Source organism: Cucumis melo, chromosome 6 (assembly GCF_025177605.1).
Source record: "Cucumis melo cultivar AY chromosome 6, USDA_Cmelo_AY_1.0, whole genome shotgun sequence".
Taxonomy (NCBI): Eukaryota; Viridiplantae; Streptophyta; class Magnoliopsida; order Cucurbitales; family Cucurbitaceae; genus Cucumis; species Cucumis melo.
In genome coordinates this window covers 24,458,112-24,467,315 of record NC_066862.1, presented here as the reverse complement: position 1 = coordinate 24,467,315, position 9,204 = coordinate 24,458,112, and positions in this window count along the sequence as shown.

Genomic DNA, 9,204 nt, shown 5'->3' with positions numbered 1-9,204 from the left:
TCATAAAGAAGAAGAATTGAGTATAAAATATCAAGCCCTTTCACGGATAAAGAAGTTAGGGACATATCAAGGAAAAAAGGAAAGAAATCAACCCTCATAGAGCAGTGTTCGAAATAGTTAAAACTGAAGGAAGCATCTCTTCTCGCGATCACTTATTCTTTTCGTGTCCGTTTGGGGGGGATGTTTGGTCTAGAGTTCTTCGGATCATGGCTTCCTCACATAGGATTGAGCATTGGGGGGTTGAGTTGTCTTGGATTTGTCATCAGGGTATTGGGAAGGTTGTGAGGAGGAAGCTGTGGCGTGTTCTTTGGTGTGCAACTATCTATTTTATTTAGAACGAGCGAAATCATCGATTACATGGTGGTCAGGCTCGTGATCCTGTTGTCCTTTTCCATCTTATTTGTTCGTGGATTCGTGCTCGTGCTAGCTCTTGGCCGGAGGATGCTCATCTTCCTTTTTAACTTGTTCTTTTGTTTGGTTTTCTTGCTTGTCCCCGGGCTGTGGGGTTTTATTCATTTATATGCTATGTTGAACTTCCCTAGTTGATGAGACTTTTTTGAGATTGTGGTCCTTTTGTCCTTTTGTTATTTTGTTGTTTTCTGGTTCAGTCTCTTGTTATGTTTAGAGACTATCTTTGTTTTGTTAGCATTTTATGCGTTGTTGCCTTGACCTCAGGCTGTGAGGTCCCCCTTGTTGTTGTATAATAAAATTACCTTTTCAAAAAAAAAAAAGAAGGAAGCATCTCTCAATTTCTTTAAGCCTCTCTCGCCTTTAGTTCGAAAATCTTGCTTGTGCACCTTTGGAGAAAAGATGAGTTTCCCAGCTAGTCATACACCATAATTTTGTTAAGGTAAAAGGCACAAGGTAGGAGATTGTTCATTGAGGCGCTTGGATTGGAACCTGGGATTGAACATAGAATCAATGAAGAGTCTAATTACAGTATTAGAGAAAAAGAAACTGGTGGGGATTGAGGGATAAAGAGTCAAATAATGGTTCTCGTTTAAAGGATACAAAGGTTTTGGAATGAACTCCCTGGAGGAAAGTAAAAAGAAAGGGATTGATCCTAACTCCAATCATAAGGATATGGTGATGGTGAATGGCATGGCTCCCGCCTTGTTCCCTTGCTTCTATTTCCTTGTTCACTTTTGAATCAGTATGATCCTTTATCGCTATGTAGGGGCTTCATCAAAGACAGCAGACTCGGCCTTGTCTTTTACTATTTATGCTCAAACGTCTTCCTCTTTCTTCTCAAATTCTTTAAGCCTAATTTCCCCATTGAATGATTTAAATCTCTTTATGCATGGAAGACTAACTGAAACTAGGTTCAATCCCGTCCTCCAAACTAACGGCCTTCCTTATTCCACTTCCTTTATTCATGGCTTTTCATGCTTTGATCGGGACTTATCCTTAGTTAGGACTGACTCATCTTGGTCTAACCTCATCTGGAGTCCATAAAGAATTAGATTAAGTAGCAAGAAAGCTCGACCTCTTCAAGAGTGAAATGGGAATAATTAGGCGCAAAGCAACCCCACGGAGCTGGCAAGGCTCACTAGGTTGGAATATTTTTTTTCTTGTCTTTGTTTCTGCGTGAATGAAATAAGGTCTCTTATAGCAAAGGCTTGAATCTGTGCATGTGCTTGCTCGGAGGTAACCTTTTGCATAAGGGTTACAAAAAAAAGGGAATCCTTCATCCCAGCCATAAGCCCCCGAACCATTGAGGATGTTAGGGCATTGAATGAGATCTCTTGATCATAGGCTTGAATCTTTTTAGTAGGTTCTTAGGATCATATCGAATCTAAACAAGGGTGCCTTAGACATATTAAAGACCCTTAGGAAAGGAACTAGACCACAGACTTATCATTATATAACCTTTCATCAATCTCATTTTAACTCCATTCTCAATGAGTTCTCACATCGAAAACTCGATAAGAAGAGGGTCAAAGAATTTGAGGCTGTAAGGAGAGGGGTGAAAGCGACTCGAGTGATGTTAGGAAGGAGACGGCTGTGCCTAAAGCTCAAAGATAGGGAACCCCACTCGAAAAGGGAAAAGTTGAAAGAAAGACGTACTCAAAGGAAGGGAATTGTTTACATAACTCTAAGAGGTCAGATCGTAAGGTAAGCGAGCGCGAACCCCTTGTTCATTGAGGTGGGTCCAGAGCTATTTTCTTTCTTCTGAGTCATCCTTATTTCTTTCTTCTTTCATTCTCTTTAGCATGAGATCTTTCTCCTCTCCTCTGTAGAGGATCAAAAGAAGCGATTTTATCGAGAGATAGAATTGACAGCCCTTTTCTTTCTCTCTTTCATAGGGTGGAGGATGGAATAGACTCGAAAGGATGTAATTAAATGAGAGGAGAGAGGCTTGTTGGATAACATACATACGCAGCGAAAAAAGGGATTGATAATTTTACTCTAAGTGCAACTAAACTTAAATTTAGTGATTAACATGCATTAAGCACAACTCTAACTACAAAATTAGGGTTAAAAGAAATATTTACCTTTGAAGCTCCCTGATGCTCCAAATCTTTTCATGAACACAAAACTCGAAACCACCACTAGAGAAGACCCGCTATACTCCGAACTAAGAATCGGGTTGTCGTACCCGTCAAATGAAGAAATTAGAGAGAGATATGGAATTAAGTTTTGATAATGAAATTAGCCAAAAAAAAATCTCATTTTAGTTTGAAAAAAGAGAACTATTTATAACCATGCATGTAGTTAGTTAGCCAAGATCTCAACACTTTGTATTCCACTAACATTTAGTGGAATTACTCACTATTCCATTTTCTTTTTGGATATTCCCAAAATTGTGGTCAAGGGGCAAAATGGTCATTTGACCATTTTAGTCAAAAGTCAACCTTTTTGACTTTTTATCATTTTGTCCATCTTGACTAATTCCAATCTTCTGAGCATGATCTGTATTCACTTTTCCTAAATTCAAATCACATTTAAATATTAAAGCCGGTCAAAATTTAATTTGTTTTTTTAAAAAAAACCATTTTAACTTTTTACAACTTTGACACTCTCCATTATTTTGAGCTTTCGTATATGAACCTCCATTCATATTTTTAATATTTAAATCATATTTAAACATAAAGCTCTTACGCAAAGCTATAACTGACTATTACATTCCATGTAGTTGTCGGTTTCTCTCTCTTTACATAATTTGAACAATTCGAATTATTCCAACATGTTGTTCTAAGTTAATTTCATATGAGCTAGCAAGGGAACCTAAGGGACCTATAGATCATGGGCTCCAACATCCAAAATTAACTGGCTAAACCTTTTTAGACCAAGCTAATCAACATTCGTTAACTAACGAGTCATTCCACTAAAGTCTCGTAGCTGCACTTCCCTCACTATAGATATATTTTTGTCCATCTGATATAACCATGATCAGTAAGTTAAATCTTCACAGGTTGTTCGTAACCTCGACTGGGTCAAAATACCGTTTTTACCCCTGAGACTACATCTTGTTCCTTAAGTCGCACTGATCCACTATTGAACATTTGGTTTAAGGTCCAACCTATAAACCGAATCCCTCTCAAGCTAATGAGAGGTTGAGGCCCCTATGTTCAAGACTTGAATTCAGTTCTTAAGGGAACAACCTATCTACCAACCCTAAAGCGGGTAGGAGTGAATTCTGTCTTGCACCCTATGTTCCCAACTATTCACCCGATCTTATCTCTTAAATAAGAGGCTTATTAGGCCAACGCTAATGAGTTGTCTTCACCTATGCAGATCTAAGGATAATCTCGTGTGAACAGGAGTTCATAGTTAGCTCAGAATGACGATTAAGTTACTTAGGTCATCAATAATCGAGATAGTCAGTTTTAAATAGTAAACGGCGTTATTACGTAAAAGTGACTATTTCATGGTTCTTTCTTATGTAAACCTTTTACATAGGATGCCCCCCTTTCATGTCTCTACATGAACGATTCAAGATTACATCGTTTGTATTATTTACAAAGTGGGCCGCATCATAGTATCTCTGAATAAAACGCTCAACCTTTAATCATATACTATAGGCTATTTAGACATTTTACTCGAACTTAATCCATGTTTATGTCTCTACATAAAGTTCAAGTTTACTCAAAATAGCCTTAGGATCTAAGTTTATTGGATTTAAAAATATAGTATTCAATTTCTCAATAACGACTTTATTGAAAAAATATGATTACAAACTACGAGTTTTAGGATAATAATTCAAACAAGGCCCCACCCCTTTAGCTATCCTGCTAATTTCTTCTTGAGTATGTGTCATTGATCGAAAAGCTAGCAAATAGAAATGCATATTTCTTCATTTTATGACTTGACTTTTCCTAATGGGAGTCCAAAAGTTCATACAGTATATTTTAAAGTTAAGAGGTCTGAAGACATAGAAGCAAAAACAAAAGCGCAAAGAATTTGTGAATAAAGGCTGGAATATTAGGGTAGAAATTAAAAGCTCCAGATGATCCAAGCATCTGAGAAGAATTTGAGAAGAAGATCAACTTAAGAGGGTCAAAGCCCTCAATAAAAAAGAAAGTCAAAGCGATTGATCGATGTTGTTGTCAGATCCTAGGACTTCTTTTGTTGGACTTGTTTATGGCGTAGAAGGCCTTTAGTGGAATTCAAAAGAGGGTCAAATCCCTCAATAAAGAAAGTGAATGAAAAGAGCTCAAATAATTTGAGCCTTAGTTGCACTCCTTAACAGTTGCTTCGTTTCGTGCCTCCTCTCTTTTTTTTTCAATCGAGACCTTTAGACTCATAAATCCATATGAACCTTCTATGGTCTTCCTGACTCGTTTTCTCTACTTTTCTTAGAGAAATGTGCCACAAATTCTTTGAGCCTTGCCGTCATAGGTGATGACATTCTCAACTGGGACTGATTTACTATCTCGCTTTCAGTGTATTCTCCCAATGATCTAGCTTTCCTCAACCTCTGGAGGAAAGGGGTAGAACTATGAAAACCTCTAGGGGTTCAATTGCACGTCTCGATCCATTTTTAACTTCCTATTCTGAAAGGAAAGAGAGAATTGAGTTTAGAGTTGGAAAGAAGAGATTGAGCTCCTTTTCTCACTACTCGCTGATAACCCATTCTTTCTCTTCCCTTTCCTATTTCACAAATAGGGGAGAGGACCCAAGCAGCACACTTGAAATATATCTTTCTGATCCTTAAGACTTGATTTCCCTTGCTGCTGAGGCAGACTGATATTCTCATCCCTATTAAGCTGTCTAAATCCTTTCCTTTAATGGTCGAGTTGCTTGCTTTGCTCCTCTCTAAATTAGGAAAGAAGGTTTTTGATTAAGCGCTCTAACCACAATCAACTAGGTCTCATGACCCCTCTTTACTAAGTACCAGAAAGGAAGGGTGTGGGGTTAGTAAAGTCAGATCTCGAAAGACTCTTAGATATTATGTATCTTGAGTATGAGATCTTTCATATTATGAGAAAGAAGGCAAATGCTGACTGAGAGATGCACATGTCCCATTTGTGACTCGATTTAACTCTATATTCCACACGCAAAGGGGCTATGATAAAAGGTTTTAAGCCACTAAAAAAGTTGGGAAGGATTCATTTTTCAACCCTCAACTAATTATCTGACTCCAAGTTCTTGCCTCCTTTTCTTTCTTCTATCTCGTTCGTAAACTCAATCTTTCGCTTATTTGAGAATTAAGCCTTGCCAGTCGCTTCACGTCTTGCCTAGTAGGTTGATTAAGGGACAAAGGCAGCTTAATTAGAGACAACGGACTCTATTGGCCTCTCTTTTTTAGTTGAGTTGCTTCTATCCTAAACAGCTTTTGCCCTTTCTTCCTACCTACTTATGGGTTCTTCCTTAAGGATAAAGCTGACTCGAACCTTGAGTCTCCTATCAAATCAAAGGGTATGAGCGAGAGTTAACTTGTCCGCCTCGATCCCTCTTCGAGCTTATCCTTCCTGCTAATGCTTTATCCTTATGGTTGGGGAGCTTGTCCCAGAAGTTTTCCCTTTATTTCAGGATGAAATTCAGATAATAAGAAATATGCACTTGTGCTTGCACGAGTATTCGTCTTTTTCCATTGACTCCTCTCATTCTCTTTAAGTTCTGTCTTTTCTTTATTGGAATGAATGGAAAGCGACAGCTTTTATGGAATTTCATGAGTCCTTCATACTACTCCTCTCTTTCTTTATTGAGGAATTTGACCCTTTATCTGAATTTTTTGTGCGACTGAGGGCTCAACTGAAAGGAGAAGAGGAGTTTCGAAAATATGATGAATAGTCACCTGGACCTTTGTTTTTTAGTATTAAGACCGCTCCTTAAATATCAATGGGTAAAGGAGACTCTACCCTAAAGTTAAGAGTTTGAAGAACACGTAGAAGGAGCAAAGATCATATAAGGAACATTAGAAAGTTAGGAGTATTAAGACCGACGGAGCATAGTTCTTTACGGAAGGAGGAGTTTTACCAATGATCCCCATATTCATGTTCGTCTTAAAACCGTGAAAGGGCGAGTCTGATTCCAAAAAGTAGCTATTACTTTGAACCGCTCCAGAGGAGGCTGTCATATTCGTTTGAACCGCTCTACGTAGAAGGAGGTTGAATTCATATTTGTTACCAACAATCCCCATTTATAAGGAGTTAAAAACCTTGACACCTATCCTCTCAAAATTCTTTAAGCATCGACCATCTTGATTATGCTTCTTTGAACCTCCCACTCTCTCAAATTCATATTATATATGCATAAACAAGTTCTTCGGATGACTCTTTTTGAGTCGTTTTCTCTCGCTACGAGGGAAAACCAAAGGACTATTCATCCCCATTAGAACAAAGCAAAGGACTATGAATATTCATAGCTATTAATGTTCGATGAAGGATCATTTATCACTACGGGATAGCTCTGACTTTGATCAAATTTCAAAGGAATCTACCCTCTCCGTTAGGAGTTTGAAGATCGGTGGACTTGCTTATAATTAGGAGAATTAAGACCGCTGAAGGACGAGTCTGATTCCACTCCAAAATGGAAGATCGCAGAAGGATGAGTTTGATTCCACAGGTTTATATGGATTTCAGACTCCGTAGGAGTGCGTAGAAGGACTCTTATTCCACTAAAAAAAGGCTCCTCCCAAATATATATGATTCATACTCGTCTCAATATTCTTTGAGCCTTCGAATATGAATTCATCGTCTTGACCCCCGTCTGAAGGACTCAAAAATCCATTAGGACGATCGTAGAAGGACGAGTCTGATTCAACTAACAAATATTCTAGAGGACTCTTGAATAAGGGTAGAAAACCCCTTTGTAAATTCTTTGCTCCTAACGTCAATAAGAATCCTAAAGCTGGGCTAGGTGAGTTAGAAACAACATTGACAATTAAGCTCCGAACTCCTCTCCTGTAACTCGAGCCGCTTTCGCTCCTCCAAACTATATATGATTCATACTCATCCACTAAAAACCAAAAATCCTAGGTCTGAAGGACTATGAAATCTCAAGTTTCCTTATTCATTAAGGACCTTTGTTTCTAGACCCTTGTTTTTGGATCAAAGAATAATCGAGGAGTTTGATTATTATGATTACGAAGGCCTACTCCGCGGTTCAAGTAGTAAATAAAAGAGGATGAAAGCAGCTAATTTCAAGGTATGACTTGATTATCTTATTCTTCTTTATTCTTTCTAAACCTACTAACCGAAAGTGAAGCGACTGGCAATAAAAGAATCAATGAAGAATTTGAGGAGTGTGAGAGAAAGAAGCATATAATTTTAGGCTGAAATTTCGTGTAAGCGTAATCAATGAACATCCGTAAATCAAGGGATCATATTGTATTATTATGTCGCTCTGTCTTCCTTCTGAAATTCATGTATAGGGCTTGGCCTTTCAAGAAAGCCCCACTCCACGGAAGGAAAGCCTAGCCGAGTCAATATTCTAAATTTTTTTTGCTTTTTTTACCTTTTCTCTCTTCTTCTCTCATCGGACTTTCAGGAGGCTATCCTTGTAAGAGCTTTTTAAAGGAAGAAAGCCTATGACGAACTCACTCTTATCTTCTGACCTTCTCTTTCTCTCTAGGCCACTCTTCTCTCTTTCATTCGACAATGAACCCACGTAGCGGTTTGACGCTGGATATAAAGTTCTATCGACCTTTCTCATTGATAAGGACATATTAGCTTTCTAGCTTTCTTTTCACAATAATGATGTAGAAAAGATGGAACTCAAAGGATCTTTCTGAATGTTCAGGTTTAAAGACGTAGAAGGAGTCATAAATCCATATGAAACTGAATGATGTGAAGTAGCTCGACTGAGAAGGAGAGGCACAAAGATTTGTGAGGAGTTGAGAAGAATTTTCGAAGTAACTTCACATGTGCAAAGCAGCTTGACGAAGAATGAGAGAAGTGCAAAAAAGAAATTCAACACTCTAGAGAAGCAGTTCTTTCTTTTCTTATGGCAAAGCAATTATGAATAGATTGAATGAAGGAGTAGAAAAAGGCATTATACTCTCCTACAATAATGAGTTCTTTTGAAAACGAAAGTCGACAAGAGGCTACGTAAAGAGTTAACGAAGCCCATCAAGAAAGATCATGGAGTTCAAAGGCCTCACTCCATCATCAGATCATGAACTACCATGGAGATACTGGTAATAGGTCAATCTGGGATGCTGACCCTAACTGCTACGTGGGTCTTCATTGGTAACTGATTAAAATCATACTTCCCCCGCCCTTGGCTTCTTTCTTTCTTCTTAATCTCTCTCTTTTGATAACCTTTCCTCTGAAACTCTTCCCTGTCACAGCTAACCTCCTTTATTCGAAATGCCATTTTTCTTTGACATAGGTCAGATGGAATCGGCAACACTTTCACTCCTTTCGCTCGACTTGAGAGTTTCTTTATCAAATCAAAACCTATACAATCAGGCATTTGCTTCCACCCGTTTCAGCATCAGAGGTAATATTCAATTATTCTAACTGTTCTCAACCTGTACCATTGGTTTTCGAAGTGGGAAATCACACATTTTCAGCCCAAAAGACCGATTTTTAGGAAGATGATCATGGTCCCCCCTTTCTAAATGATAAAGACATAGTCGTAGACCCAAGACTAATTTTCCCACTAAGGAGGATGACTTTGAACTTGTTCCGTCCTTGAGTACTTTATCTCTTCCTGGTGGAGTTGCTAGGTAAAGAGAGACTTCCTTCCCCGCTGCTATTTAATGGAACCTCCCTAGTGGGATGAGTTTGGAGCAATGTACCCACTCCATCAAAT